At 53.2% G+C, this 15,352-nt stretch overlaps 1 pseudogene; it reads left to right on the forward strand.

Annotated features, from left to right (window-relative positions):
• Positions 1-388: 388 nt before the first annotated feature.
• Positions 389-1,061, forward strand: LOC112816204 (histo-blood group ABO system transferase-like; annotated as a pseudogene).
• Positions 1,062-15,352: the final 14,291 nt, after the last annotated feature.

Below are 15,352 nucleotides of genomic sequence, written 5' to 3' on the forward strand. Positions count from 1 at the left end.
CATGAGTTTCTAGCCTCTGAAGCCTCAGGCTCTCCTTTGTAAGATGGAGTGCTGATGGCCTCCATCTCTGGGAACAGATATTAGGGAGGTCCTGCTGGCAGATTCCCTCAGGAAGTTCAGGAGGTGGCTGTTGCTTAAAGCAGCCCAGAGCACGCCCCCTTGAAGAAGGTGCACACGTCCATGGCCCCCAACTCTGGGGTCCTCCTGCCAGCCTCTGGCAGTGACACTCTTCCTGCCCTGTCCACTGTCCCTGTGGATGTCTGGTCTTCCTGGAGCTGTTCCTGCAGGCAGCAGAGATGCACTTTATTGTGGGGCACGGGGTCACCAACTAGGTTTTCACAAATCAGCCGGCTGCCCGGCCCCGTGTGCCCCTCCGGTTGGGCCGGAGGGTGGTGGTTCTCATGGTGGACACAGGGTCACTTACTATGTCTTCACCGACCAGCTGTTTGCTGTGCCCCATGTGCCACTCTGGGAGGGCCAGAGGGTGGTGGTCGTCGAGGTCCGCAGCGTCCTGCTCTGGCAGGATGTGTCCATGCGGCACAGAGCGATGATCAGCTGCTTCCGCGAGCAGCGCTTCCTCTGTGACGTGGAAGACCTGGTGTGCGTGGACGTGGATGCGGGAATGAAGTTCTGGGACCATGTGGGCATGGAGATCCTGTCCCCCCTCTTTGGCACCCCACACCCCGGTTTCTACTGGTCCGCCCCTGAGGACTTTAGCTACAAGCGCTGGCCACAGTCCCAGACCCACATCCCCAGGGACCAGGGCAAATTTCACCAAATGGGGGCCTTTTTTGGGGAATTGGTGGGCGATGTTCCCCGACTGACCTCGGCCTGTTACCAGGCGATGGTGGTCAGCTGGGCCAAAGGGATTGAGGCTGTGTGGCCCGGTGAGAGTCACCTGAACAGGTACCTGCTGGACCATGGGCCCACGAAGGTGCTTTCCCTGGAGGACCTGTGGGACCCACGGCTGCTGGGCTGCCCGCCCCATCATTCCCCGGGTCATGAAGAAGCTGAGATGCATGGTTGTGCCCAAGAATCACCAGGACACCCGGAACTCATGAAGCGCTGTCCCCAGAGGTACTGTGGGACCCACAGCTGCTGGGCTAGCCCCTGTCATGAAGAAGCTGAGATTCAGGCCAATGCCAAGAATCACCAGGACACACAGAACACATGAGGGGCTGCCCCTAGAGGCCATGCAGGACCCGCGGCTGCTGGGCTGTGCCCTGGAGGACCTGCAGGACCTGAGGCTGCTGGGCTGGCCCCCCATCATTCCCTGGGTCCTGAAGAAGCTGAGATTTGTGGCTTTGCCCAAGTCACCAGGACATCTGGAACTCACGCAGGGCTGTCCCCGTCTCCATCAGGGGTTGCTGCCTTGAGTGGAGCCATCAGAGCAGATTCTTACCTCTGTCCCCTTGTGAGAAACTGTGGAGCCCAGCACTGCTTGCATGGGCACGCCAATGCCCCAGCCACCCCTGTGCACATGAGGCCTGACTGGGGTCACAAGTTCCTCTCTTTGTGGTCACTACATTTTGATCATTTCGGGGTCATTTGCAGCTGTGAATGGCTCAAGTTTTATGTCGGATGTTTTTCTGTGTCAATGCTGAGCAACCATCTTTAAAAAGAACTATTGAGGGAAAAGGTTTTCTCCGTGGTTCTAAACAGACATCACCTGTTGGAGCTGGGAGCAGCCCTGTAGCAGCCATGGAGCCAGAACAGGTGCTGGCCGGGTCTTCCCTCCCAGTCCTTACACCTCACCGTGGCCATGGGGCTTCAGGGTCAGGGTGCAGTGAGCCACCTCTCAGACCCCCAGTACCCTCACCACCAGAGACCTTGGCCATGGCCACTAGCTCGCCCTCCAGGAGCGTGGAGCCCTCTGGGCTATATAAGGTTCCTGCCTTGGTTTTAAATGGCTATTTCTGTGCTGGTGTTTGTGAAATGTGGGCACTCGCTCTGTCTGGATGCACTTCCCCTTGGGATTCCTCAGTGCTCACCAATGGGTTTGCACTTGTGAACTTTCACTGGACCAGCTGCCTGCACTTTGTCTTAGCAAGCATTTACTGAGCTCAGCCACCCAACAAGGGGCAGAGCATGTGAGCGAGAACTAAGATACAGGCTCCCTGCTACTGGGCCCTCCAGAGACTCGCGATGGCCCCGACTTCCTGACTCACTTCTTTTGTATTGTGGTATAATGGGCATACAGCTGATAACATAAGGTGCGTATCAGTGGCAATAAGTGTATTCCCTGATCTGCACCGGCTACCTCCGTCCATTGCCACGTTTTCCTCATCCCAACCTGAACCTCTACCCATGAGACCCCAAACCCCCACTCCCCTTCCCCAGCCCCGGCACCGAGCAACTCTTTCCACCTCTGTGAATGGGAGTGCTCTCCATCCCTCCCAAGTGGGGTCCTCCGGTGTCGGTCCTTTAGGGACTGGCTTATTTCACATGACATAATGGCCTCACGGTCTGTCCCTGTGAGCTTGAACCTGACCCACTTTCCCCCCAAAAGTGTGGCTCAGCCCTCTCCTGTCTGAGCCGAACCTCCTCAGTCCCCTCTGCTCCCCTCACCTTCCTCCTCAGCCTGAAGATGATCCCAGGCAGTCTGCAGCTTTGAAGACCTGTTCAGTCCAGATGCCAGGCACATACCCTGGGGGCCTCGGGCCTCACCTATGCCCCATCTGTCCACGTCAGTTGCCTGCCCCCCTCCCCCAGCTGACCACCTGCACCTCCCGCAGGTGACCCCATCTCAGGAGAGGGAAACACCAAGTCCAGACCCTTGGAGTCCTCTGGGAATTCTTGCTTGCTACCAACTCTCCCAGCAGTGAAGTGGCTACTGGAGGACATTCAATGCTCAAAACATTTAAAGACATACGTGAGTCTCTGCTGCCTAAGGCAATGGATAACAGTTGGGGCAAATAGAAACCAAGCAGAATCACCGGAAGAAAGGCCGAGGAATGAGGAGCTTTAGGGAAGAAGGGTCTGGAAGCTCTGACTGCCCCTACCTGACCTTCAGGTCCTCCTCAGTTACTCCTGTGCCTCTGGTATCTTCCTGGAACCCTGACATGGCTGTTTTCAGACAGCTCGTCCAGCAGTACCCTCAGTTTCTGGGAGGCGGATTTGCTGGAATCCGCAGTGTGTTCTGCGGCCCCACCGGGATCGCTTTTGAAGGTGCATCATCCGGGCCATCTGAGGAGCCAAGACTTTGGGTCTGTGACCTGGAAGGATTCTGAGAAGAACTGGTGGGATCGGAGGGCTGCAATGCCCAGAGGCAGGTTTCCAGAAAGCCGACTGGGGTCTGCTGCATCCTACCGATTTTGAATCAAAGCCCTGAGATCTTTAAAATGCCAGCAATGTTACAGCATAGGCCAGAAAAACAAAATGTCCCTGTGCGCCCAACACCACCTAAACTATTGGCCATTTCTTGTCACTTGAGCTGAGCACAAAGGATTGGGAGTCGGGGCTTGAGGAGGGTCATGGGCCAGACTTTGTATTTGGGGGACAAAGGCCATCCAGACAAGCTTGTGCTGATCCCGAGGAGGTGGTCTGTGTGGAGATCCCAGCTGCAGGCACTGCTGTTCACGGATGCCCCCTCAGCCTGCCCCAGTGCACCTGCTGCTGGGGGAGAGCCTGCCCCGTCCTCTCTTCCTGAGGGCTGTCCTGCACCAGGTGCCTCCTCCCCTGCCAGCCAGTGCCAGACAGTAGCCTGGGGGGGTGGCTACCCTGAGTTCCTCCAGCTGCTGCGGGAGGGCCTGCCCCCTCCTCTCTGCCTGAGGGCTCTTTCCTGCACCAGGTGCACCTCCTCTCCTGCCAGTCACTGTCAGCCTACAGCCTCGGAGGGTGGCTACACTGACAACCTCCAGCCCTGGGGACAGAGCTGGTGTGAGTGAGATGTGGTCTCCCATCAGGTCTCAGCACCAGGCCCCGACTGTGCTCACTCTCCTCCTGTAGGCTCACTGTGCCACATCCTCCTTCAGTCTCCCTGGGCCCAAATCTTCCTCTGCTCGCTGACCATCCTTGACCCAGGCTCCACACGCTGGGACTGGGAGCAGGTCATCTGGACCTTCTGGACTCTCACTTCCGTGCCCGTGACATGGGCACAGTCTGGCCTCACAGACTGCTCAGAGGAGACCCAGCGCAGGAAGATGCAGGCCACTGCAAGGGAGAAGCCAAGTGACCCCAGAGGGAGCACACAGTCCTTGCAAAAAGCACCAGGCTCACAGGACCCAGTGTGGGATGTGGGTGTCATGCCAGGGACACAGGGAGTCATGGTGGGCGTGGCCCTTGCAGGGAGGCCATGGAAGGGTCCCAGAAGAGGCAGGAGACAAGGAAGACGACAGGACAGAGCTTCCCAAGAAGGTTGATGGAAGGATCAGAGAATCATAGAGACCCTTGGGAAAACTCAGAGGCCCTGGCGATTTTGGCTGAAATGCTGTCTTTGGTCAGAATAGTTGGGTCACACCACCACAGTTGGCACTGGATGATTTACTCTTTGTTGGTTCTAGGAATCAGTATGTACCTGCCTTTAGAACTCACATTGCATGAAGTCTAGGATATACTTACTTTTCAGGACTAGATTTTTCTAGAGGAAGTGCTAAGCATGGGTCTCTCCATTCTTTGTGCAACTGGCCTCTGTTCTCAGGAGCAGATTCCTGGTGCTCATCACCAGTGCTAGCCCTGAGGACTGCCCCCGTCACCTCCCACAGTGGACGTGACCATGTGGGTTGGGGGCTGCTCACTGATGAAGCCCCAGTGCTCAGTACAAGGCAGGGACCCCAGATCCTCTGCTGAATGAGGGAGGGGGGAGGGAGGGAGGGAGAGAGAAGGAGGGAGGGAGGGAGGGATGGGAGTGTTGGAGGGGGAATGAATGAGGGAGAGAATGAATGAGGGAGGGAGTAAAACCACAGAAGCTAGTTCCATAAATCAGGAGTCCTTATCTGGAGTGAAGTCCGAGGGCATCACAGCCCACCTGGGCCCTGGATGGTGGCTCAGGTCACGACAATCTGTCCTCCCAGTGCTGATCTTCCTTCTCCTTGGACCTGCTGTCTTCCTGGATCCTCTCCCCCTCCTCCTCAAACAATTCGCAATGTTCCCAGGGGCAGGGTGGCAGGAGGGGTGGGTCTCAGGAGGGGCTTCCCGGATCCTGTGCCCTGGATGACCCCGGGACAGTAGCTGCAGGGCATTCTATCATGAGGACTGGGACCATGGATCCCATCCATCTCCTCGGGCATTAGTGTTGGTCCATTCCCTGCTCTCTCCACCACCGCTGTGACAATACATGTGTGAAAAACCGAGCCAGAGTTTCCAGGGCTGAGTCCGAGGCTGAGGACGGGTGCACCGGTAGCCTCGGATGGGTGCTGCTCAGTGATCTCCCAGACAGGGGTGCCTGTCACCGTTCCCTCCAGGGGACCTCTACTTCCTCATTTTCTCCCCAAGGCTGCTGGTCCCCAGACCAGACACCTGCCAGTCTGAGGGTGACCAGCGCTGCCTCCATAGGGTTTCTTTTGCCGAAGTCCTTCCCCATGAGTTCCCGCATCTCTGACACATATTCCAAGCATGCCTATCCTTACGCCTTGGACTTGCATGTGTTTGGTCTCCGTCCCTGTGGAACCCAGTTACTGGGAGGGACGTTTGGACCAGAGTCAGGTGAAACCTTTCTCTGGGCTTGGGTTGTGAGCAATGCTTTTGCCCTTTGAGGTGTGTCTTCCAGCTTTCTGCATTTCCCTGGTTTCTGTGTGGGTCACAGAAGGAACCAGCCCTGTCCTGTCTGGGGTCAGGCTGTGGTGTCCCAGCAGGACCAGGGGTCTCGGCCCCAAGATTGTGCCCATAATTCCTAATGTGGCCTCTATGATTACATCTGATGTGTAATCCATCGGGGATTGGAATATCGAACAAGGGAAATTTTATAACAAACACAGAAGAAACTGAGTCCCCTTTGAAAATAGGGGGGCGGACACAAAGGCCCCTATTTTGAAATTCCACTTAGAGAAACATCAGGAATAGGTAAAGGAACAGAGAGAGAAAGCAGCTTAGGGGTCTCCAGGTCTGGGCTGGAGGAGAAATGGGTAGGGAGGGCTTCTGGTTCGGGGACTCTTTGGGGAATGAGATATTCTGCGGCAATATTCTGGGGTGTGGTGGCACAGCGTTGGGCATGTACCTAATGCTCAATACGTGTTCAATTGAAAACAAGTAATTTTATTTAAAACAAATAATAAACAGTATATAGGACATGGAAGGATAAAATAACAGTTAATATGTACCAGAGAGAAAGAACACGGGGAGGGGATGAAACAATGGGGCGGGGTCTCGGGTTCTGGCGATGGAACTTAGGGTAATTGTACAAGGAGCTCTCCCTGCAGGGCTGTGGGCTCTGGATGTGGCTGTGGGAGCCCTGCAGGAGCAGGAGTAGGGGCAGGGCTCAGGATAGGGGCAGGGCCAGGGGCAGGATCTGGGTCAGGGACAGTGGCTCTGGCAGGGGCAGGAGCAGGGGTAGGGGCAGGGGCAGGAACAAGAGCAGAGGCAGGGTCAGGGGCTGGGCCAGGGGCAGAGGTTGGGGTAAGGGAAGGGGCAGGAGCAGGGTCAGGATCAGGGTCCGAGGCAGGGGCAGGGGCTGGGTTGGGGGAAGGGGGAGTGGCAGGAACTGTAGCAGGGGCAGGGGCAGGGGCTGGGGCAGGAGCAGGTGCCAGTTCTTCCTGGACAGCGCCAGGCTCTCCGTGGGCAGATGCCGGGTCACCTGCCAGCTCCTGGTCTCCTCCTGAAGTCACTGCAGTCACCAGCCCTCCCTCCAGATCTGGCTCTAACTCCTCAGGTGGTGGAGCAGCTGTGAGAGGAGAAAAGTTCACCGCTGTGCTTACTCTCCATGGGCCTTTGCAGACAGAGCCAGCCCTGGGCCTCCCAGAGAAACCACACCCAGGAAGCAACCTTCACGGGGACGTCTCCACACCTACAGTCCACCCGCTGGGTCCTGTGTTCCCCCAGTGTTTCCTCTGCTGAGAAGGACCTCGAGGGAGTACAAAGCATTTTCCCAGCCCTGGGAGCACAGGGGGTCAGGGATGGAGAGCCAAGTCCAACAGGCTCTTCTACAAGCCTGTGAGACCCTTGGGACACTGCATTTCTGCAGCCCAAGTGACAGCAGAGTAAGTGAGGCCTTTTGTGCTATAGCCCTCTGGACTTCGGGGTGGGTATCTCTTCCTACTCCCAAGTACCCAGGGTGGTGGTGGACACCGGAACCCAGACCCTGTCTTTTCCCATTGCCCTGGCAAACCCCTGGGTCCCTTGGGCCCCCTGACCTTCAGCCTGGTTTGTCTCCCCTCCCCATGCTCTGGATCTGGGTCCTTGCCAGGAGTCCTGATGCCCTGCCCCTTGGCCCAGCTATCTCCAACCACTTTCTTCTTTCCCCCTTGTCCCCAACCTCGTTCCCAGGGTGTCCTCCCATTCTGACCCCCAGCTTGGCAGTCAGAGTTGTGTGTGTGTTTGTGTGTGTGTGTGTGTGTGTGTGTGTGTGTGTGCAGGTGCGCATGCCTCTACGTGCATGGGGATGCCCAAGGTCATATTCCCACATGGGATGGGGTGGTTAGCTATCCATAATGATCTGAGGGGCTCTCACCCCCAAAGCAAACCTCATGGGAGGTTTGGGGCTGGTCTAGGCCTGCAGAGCAGCCCTACTCCTTGGGCTCTGCACCACTCATTTGTCTTGGGCCAGTGCCTGCCTCTCTTGACCCAGGTTCCCAACTGTCCCTGAGGGTTGGACATGGAAACGCTTGAACGTGGCCGCTCCTCTAGGGGTAGGTGGGGGACAGGTGCACCAGGCACCCAGACCTCCCCACCAAGAGGTCCAGCCAGGTGTGTCATGGACAGGTGTGCAAAGGGGACCTGCACATAGCACCTGTCCAGTGGCCCAGCCTTGCGGCAAATGTACATCAGACCCATGGCTCTGCACCTGACCAGTCCGCCACATTCCTCACCACAGCCAACTGCTCTGTGTCCCCAAAGTCCACTGAGGCCCGCAATCACACCCATCCTGGGCGGCAGGCCTTAGGGTGCAAGGCCAGGTGGGTAGGATATCTGGGGTCGCACAGGTCATTGAATACCCCCCACCCAGCTTGCCTGGAATGCAGACTATCTCTCAGGGTCCAGCTAAGTGCAGGGCTGGGCCAGTGGACCTGGAGGCATCAGTGGAGGCTGACTCAGGACAGGGAGAAGATCAGTCCGCCCCTTCCCCTTCTCCTCTCCTCCTTCTGCCTTGTCATCTTGGCAGGACCCAGGACAGAGGTCCAGCCTGTCCCTGGCTGCAGCCCTGGCTGGAGTCAGAGGGGCGGGATGGAGGCCACGGAGGAGGGGCCGACCAGCAGGATGCCCGAGTGTGAAAGGGGTCATTACTGTAATGAGGGAGCCCATGGGCATTCAGGGAATTCAGCCCTCTTTAGACATGAGCAGTGTCCCTAGTACTTGGCCCCTGTCCCATCCTTCACTCTCCACAAGGCCCTGTATCCTCCACAGCCCAGTCCTTGTCCACAGCCAGTCTTCCCTCCGGGCCCAGGAAATCCAGGGGCTCTGGGGGCTGCAAAATCATTACAAGCTGGAATTGAGCCATCCCTATGGGGCCTGGTTCCGGGTCCTGCAGCCCCAGAGTGAGGAGAGGTGAGGCCAGGCAGGAGCGGGGAGAGGGCAGAGTGGACTCTCCCTGGGGACCATGGCTCCCTGGTCAGTGCAGACCCTGTTGTGTGCCGGCCCCTAAGGCACCAAGATTCCAGCTCCCAGGCAGGCTCCGGGAGGGAGACCAGAGTGTGGGTCCTGCTAGCTCAGATGTGTCACTCTGTTCTGTAGCTACAGCCTGTCCCACCAGCTGGACTCCTCCTCCTAGTCAGCCAGCTCAACCTCAGCGTCAAGAACAGGCCATCATGAAGGTCAGGGGCCAGTGCGTGGCTGGTCAGGCAGGGGAGGGCTCACTTTTAACTCAGGGAGTCTCTGACTGGTCTAGCACGGACTCTGGAGGCCTGGCTTTCCAGCTTCTCTGGGGACCAGCTCTGGGACTGGAGCCATTTACCTCCCCTTTCTGGGCCTCGCTCTCCTCTTCTGTGCAATGGGGTGATGCTGAATGATCCCTCCCATGGCAGGAACATTTGGAGTGCTGGTGATCGACGTAAGCTGGGCACAGAGCCTGGACTTTCCTTGGGGGCCCCCAAGGCCACGTAAGAGGGGAGGAAGCTGCCCCCAACAGTCTGCTGGTGTTAGAACCTGAGCGATGGGGTTTGGTTATTTCACTTGCTGGGCTGATGAGTCACACTTGCTCTCCATGACTCCTCCTCAGATGAAGAGCTCTTGCAGGTCGTGGGCATCCTGGACCTGGGGAGGGGAGAGGGGCCAGTCCCCTCCCTGGCTCCTGCAGGAGACCTGTCCTCCCAAAGACAGGGTAGTTTCGGGTCGTGACCCTGGGCTATGGTTGGAGACAGACCCTCACTGCTGACTCTGGGGCTGAGTGGGTCTTTTTCAGGCAATGCAACACTCACTGAATGCTGGGGCTTCAGAAAGAACACACTCCTGGACCCAGTCCAGCCCCAGGAGGGTGGCTGCCTTCCCCAGCTCTGGAGGAAGAGGGATATCCTCTGCTTCTTTGGGCGTTGGTCATCTGACCCACGAGCAAGCACTGAAAAGTTTCTAGTCCTCCACTGGATGTGCACCAGCACTGAGTGGGCCAGTCACTGTCCACACACGAAAACGGACAACATGCTAAGGGAGTGCGGGAAGTGATCCTGTGCAAATGGCCTGTGGGTCGGTGGGGCTGGCTGCTTCAGTGCCCTCCAGTGTGCCCCCTTTCCCTGGATGGGAATCCTCCTGGAGTCTCCTTTCTGCCCTTGGAGCTCCCTTCCTGCTGGTTTCAGGATGAAGGGACTCCAACTAAGCATTGTGCCCCATGTCCTCAGGGGAATGGTGGTAATGGTCCCTTATGATCGTCTGGGAGGGCGCATCTGGTTCCTTCTCCCCCAGGCTCAGGTGTGGTGGCAAGAAGCCCCAGAGCAGTCCTCCAACTTAGCATTGTGTCCCATGTCCTCAGGGATGGTGATAATGATCCATCAGGATCGTCTGGGAGGGTGCTCCAGGTTCCTGCTTCCCCAGGCACAGGTGCGGTGGCAAGAAGCCCCAGAGGCGTCCCCCAAATTCAGCATTGTGCCCCCAGGAATGCTGGTAATGTGCTGTCAGGGTGGTACAGGAGGATCCTCCAGGTGGGGGCCTGGAAGCTGGAGTAAACCGGACCCCACTCAAGTTGCATAAGGAAGAGATGATTTGAGGAGTTCATTTGGAAGAGTAATTTCGCTTTTCCAAAAATGTCAAAGTCATTGGTCTACTTTAGAATGAAGATAATGACTACTTAACAAACAAGTGTGTTTTTCCCCTTCTCCCAGAAACCGAAGCAGGTTTGCAGGCCATAGGTCGGAGGTGCCTTCTCATCCACACCTGACAGCAATTCTCTGCTGTGGCTCCAGGAGCCTCAATATTTGGAACATCAGCATGTGAGTCAGTGATGCAGCTTGTCACAGGACGTCAGCATTCAGAGAAAGCAGCAGCCCCATTTGGCACAGTGTCATCTTCATGTCAGGACTGGAGGTAAAACTTCCTAGGAAGGAAGGAAAGTGTACTTTCAAATAGTGGGATACCTGTACCCCATCCTGCAAGGTTAGCTTTAATCTCCATGCTGCACAGAACGTTCCATGACTTATGCATTTTATCACTCAAACATTGTGCCTTTTTTAAAAGATTTTATTTATTTATTTGAGAGAGAGAGAGAATGAGAGATAGAGAGCATGAGAGGGAAGAGGGTCATAGGGAGAAGCAGACTCCCTGCCGAGCAGGGAGTCCAATGTGGGACTCAGTCCCGGGACTCCAGGATCTTGACCTCAGCCGAAGGCAGTCGCTTAACCAACTGAGCCACCCAGGCGCCCAAACATTGTGCCTTTGCCCACCTTCCCCCATTCCCCCCCATCCGTGAATCTGGCAACGAGCAATCTGTTCTCAGTATCTGTGCGTTCAGTAATTTTTTTTTCCATGTGGAATGTCCATTAACATCTGGTATTTGTCTTTCTGTGTCTGCGTTACTTAGCATAACACTACCAAGATGTCTGTTTCTATGTCTGGCTACTCTGAAGAATGCTGCAGTGAACATGGAGTGCATCTATCTTTTTGAGGTAGTGTTTTTGGTTCTCCAAATAAATCCACTCAGAGCAATCACTGGGTCATGTGGTAGTTGTATTCATTTTTCCAGGAACCTCCATACTCTTTGTCACAGGTGCTGCACCAATGTACATTCCCAACAACAGTGCACAGGGTCCCCTTGTCTATACACCCTTGACCACACCTGGTGTCTGTCTCTGGGACAAATGCCATCCCAACAGTGGTGAGGAGATAGCTGATTATGGGTTTGACTTATGTTTCCCTGACGATGATTAGTGATGTTGAAGAACTTTTTCTGTGTCTGTTGGCCACCTGGGTGTCATCTTTGGAAAGTATCTATTCACATAATCTCCCCATTCTTTATACAGGTTTTTTTGATTTGATTTGTATGAGTGTTTTGCATATTTTGGATATTAGCCTCTTCTCATACATATGATTTGCTGATATTTTTTCTCATTGGGTAGGTCGCCTTTTAAGTTTTGATGGTTTCTTTTGCCATGTAGTAATTTCAGTTTGATGTCATTCCACGTGTTTATTTTTGCATTTGTTTCCTTTGCCTTTGGTGTCCGATCTAAAAGACTCTTTGCCCAAACCAATTGTTGAGAAACTCACTACCTGTGTTTTGTTCTCGGAGGTTTATGGATTCAGGTCTTATATTCAAGTCATTCATCCATTTAAAATTTTTGTGTGTGCTGTAAGAAAGTGATCCAGTTCCATTCTTCTGCATGTAGTGTCCAGTTTTCCAGGACTGTTCAATGAAGACAGTCCTTACCCGTTGTATATATTCTGCTCCTGTGTCGTAGGTTAAGGCCATATATGTGCGGGTTATTTTCTCAGGTTTCTTCTTCTTCTTCTCCTTCTCCTTCTACATTTTTTTGTTTTACAGTTTATTTTTTGGGAAAGTATTTTTCCTGTCGGAATATAAGCAGTCTGGACTTTATTGATTACATGGCATACTATTTGTTAGGACATTTCTCTGACATGTGTTTTTGTAATTGACTTGCTGGATCTATAGCTTTCAACAGGTTTAACATTTGGGCAGAACTACTCAAAATGTTATATTCTTCCATCAGATAAGGGATTGTGTCTGATTGTCTTTTGTGATGCTATCAGTTGTGATAATTGATATCTGTTTCTTTTCCATGATAGGTTTATTAAAGTGATTTCAATATTTCAAAAATGTGGATTCTAAATCACTCTTATTTAATAATATGTGTTTATATAAAACAAGTTCAAAGAAATGCATTTATTGGAATCAGCTGTTGAAACAGGACGTAAATATTAATTCCCGTTCAGAGTTAATAATAATTATATCAGAGCTAAATCTAAATATACCTTTAATGTACTGACTCTAATGAGTAAACTTTGCCAAAAGTGCTATGATTATCATTTCCTGAGCTTTCTATTCGGTTCCAGTGACCTGTGTGTCTGTTTCTATGTCAGCACCATACATTTTTGATGACCACAGCTTTGGAATCTAGCTTGAAATCCGGGCATGTGGTGACTCCTGCTCTCTTCTTTCTCCAGATGGCTCTGGGCATTTGGTGTCTTCTGTGATTCCATATGAATTTTAGGACTGTCTTCTATTTCTTTGAATAATGCCACTGGAATTCAGATAGGGATTTCATCCCATCTGTAGATTGCTTTGGATGCTATGGACATGTTAACATGATTAACTCTTCCGGTTAATGAGCCGGACATATGCTTCCGTTTATTTGTGTCGTTCTCTGTTTCTTTGACCCATACACGCCCCCTCAACATACATGTGTTTTTCCTTCCTTTTCCAACGTGTGTTCAGTGTACCAGATGTTTCTCATTCTTGGTTACTTTTCTCCTAGGTTTCTTTTTCTTGATGGAATTGTAAATGGCATTGCTTTCTTATTTTCTCTTTGTGAAGGTTTGTCAACATTACACAGAAATGCAACAAGTTGGGACACCTGTGTGGCTCAGTCAGTTAAGCATCTGTCTTTGGCTCAGGTCTCCATCCCGGGGTGCTGCCATCGAGACCCGCAGTGTCCTTCCTGCTCAGTGAGGAGTCTGCATCTCCCTCTCCCTCTGCTGCTCACCCTGCTTGTGCTGTCTCCCTCTTTCAAATAAATAAAGTCTTTAAAAAAGAAATGCAACAGGTCTCTGTATATTGACTTTGTATCCTGCAGCTTTACTGAATTTGTTTATTCTCACAGTTTTTTGGTGGAATCTCTATGGAATTCTATATATAGTATCATGTTATTTGCAAACACTGACAGTTTTCCTATTTGGATTTCATCTTTTCTTTCTTTTTTTCTTTTCGTCTGAATGCTTTGGCTAGGTCTTTCAATACTGTGTTGAATGAAAGTGATGAGAGTGGGCATCTTAGTTTTTTTTTTGTTTCTTTTATTTTTTTATATTATGTTATATATTTACTCAAGAGAGTCAGAGAGAGAGGGAGAGAGGCAGAGGCAGAGAGAGAAGCAGGCTCCCCGCCTAGCAGGAAGCCCGATGCAGGACTCGATCCCAGGACCCTGGGATTGTGACCCGAGCCGAAGGCAGATGCTTAACCATCTGAGCCACTCAGGCGCCCTCTTTGTCTTGTTTTTGATCTTAGTGGAAATGTTTTCAGCTTTTCACCCTTGGGTATGAGGTCAGCTGTGAGCTTTTCACATATGAACTTTGTTATCTTGAGGTATGTTCCCTCTATACCCAGATGGTTTAGAGATTTTATCATAAATGCATATTGAACTGTCAAGTGTTCTTGTTGAGGTCCAGCGGAATGTGGGGGTTCGCCGGGATAGGCGTGCAGATTTCTCCAGGTCAGAGACCTTTCTGCAGTTCAAAATGACGCAGGATCCTTCTTGGTGGCAACCTGAGTTCTCTCCTATTATTGATGTGTCCCCAGTGCCCAGAGCTTTGTAGCCAGGACTCTGGGGAAAAGCCCATCACAACCCAAGACAGGGTTAGGGTTCGTGACTACGGGCATGACAGGCCCGATCTGCTAGCACTGTGGCAGGCTTTCCAGGGGACTGAGTTGAGGGTGTGGATCAGGATGAATGTCATGCTAGGGATTTTGGCCAGGGGGCCGCTGAAAGTGGGGGTTCGCTAGGATGGGCTTCCGGAGTTCCCAATGGCGAGGTTTCCTTCTGTGTGTCAGTCTGAGTCCTCTGGTGTTGCTCAGTTGTCCCCAATCCCTGTAGTTTAGAGGAAGGCCTCTGGGGACAGACTCTTCACAAGTCAAAATAAGGTTAAGGTTAGGGCTTATGTGCGTGGCAGGCCCGATCTACCAACACAGTGGTGAGCTTCCCAGGGAGCCCTGTTTTGGGCATGGGTCAGGGTGAGTGCCAGGCCCAGGATTTTAGGCCCGACCACTGAATGTGGGAGATTGATGGGGTGGACATGCAGGTTTCTCTTGCCCTGAATGCTTTCTGGAGTCCAAACGGTGAGGTTTCCTTCTGGGTGTAGTCTCAGTTTTCTGGTACTTCTCATGCGGTCCCAATTCCTGGGGCTTTGGAAACAGGCCTCTGAGGACTGACCCCTGAGAAGCAAACTTAGGTTATGTTAGGGCCTTAGGGGCTTGGCAGGCTGAATCTATGGGCCCTATGGCTAGCTTCCCGGGGGTTTGAGTTGAGGCCATGTGTCGTGGTGACTGTGAAGCTCATGGTTTGCAGCAAGGGGGCCAATGAAAGTGCAGGTGTGCTTTAATGTGCATGCAGTGTACTCCTGCTCTGAACACTTTCCTGAGTTCCAAATGGCGTGTTTTCCTTCTGGGTGACAGGCTGAGTCTTCTGGTCTTGCTGGAGCCAGCCTTCGCGGACAGATCCCTCAGATGACTCGGTAGGGTGACGGTTAGGATCTGGGGCATGGCAGGCCTGACGTGCAAGCACTGTAGCCTGCTCAGTGGGGTTTGTCTAGAGGGCGTGGGTTAGGGTGAGTGTCAGGATCATGGTCGGCCACCAGAGGGCACGAAATTTGTGCATTGGTTGGGATGGGCATTCAGAGTTCTCCTGTTCTGAATGCTTTCCGGAGTTGCAAGTAATGTGTTTGAATTATTTTCGGCAAGCTGAGTCATTTGGTGTCGCTCAGGTATTGCCATTCCGGGGGCTTTGGAGCCAGGCTTCTGGGGACAGAAACTCAGAAGCCAACCTAGGGATAGACTTACGGCCTAGGGTCATTTCATCCATGATCTGCCGACACTGGGGCAAGCTTCAGGGTG

Source organism: Callorhinus ursinus, unplaced genomic scaffold, assembly GCF_003265705.2.
Source record: "Callorhinus ursinus isolate GAN/ISIS: 27379988/994484 unplaced genomic scaffold, GSC_fseal_2.0 scaffold904, whole genome shotgun sequence".
In the NCBI taxonomy this organism is placed as follows: Eukaryota; Metazoa; Chordata; class Mammalia; order Carnivora; family Otariidae; genus Callorhinus; species Callorhinus ursinus.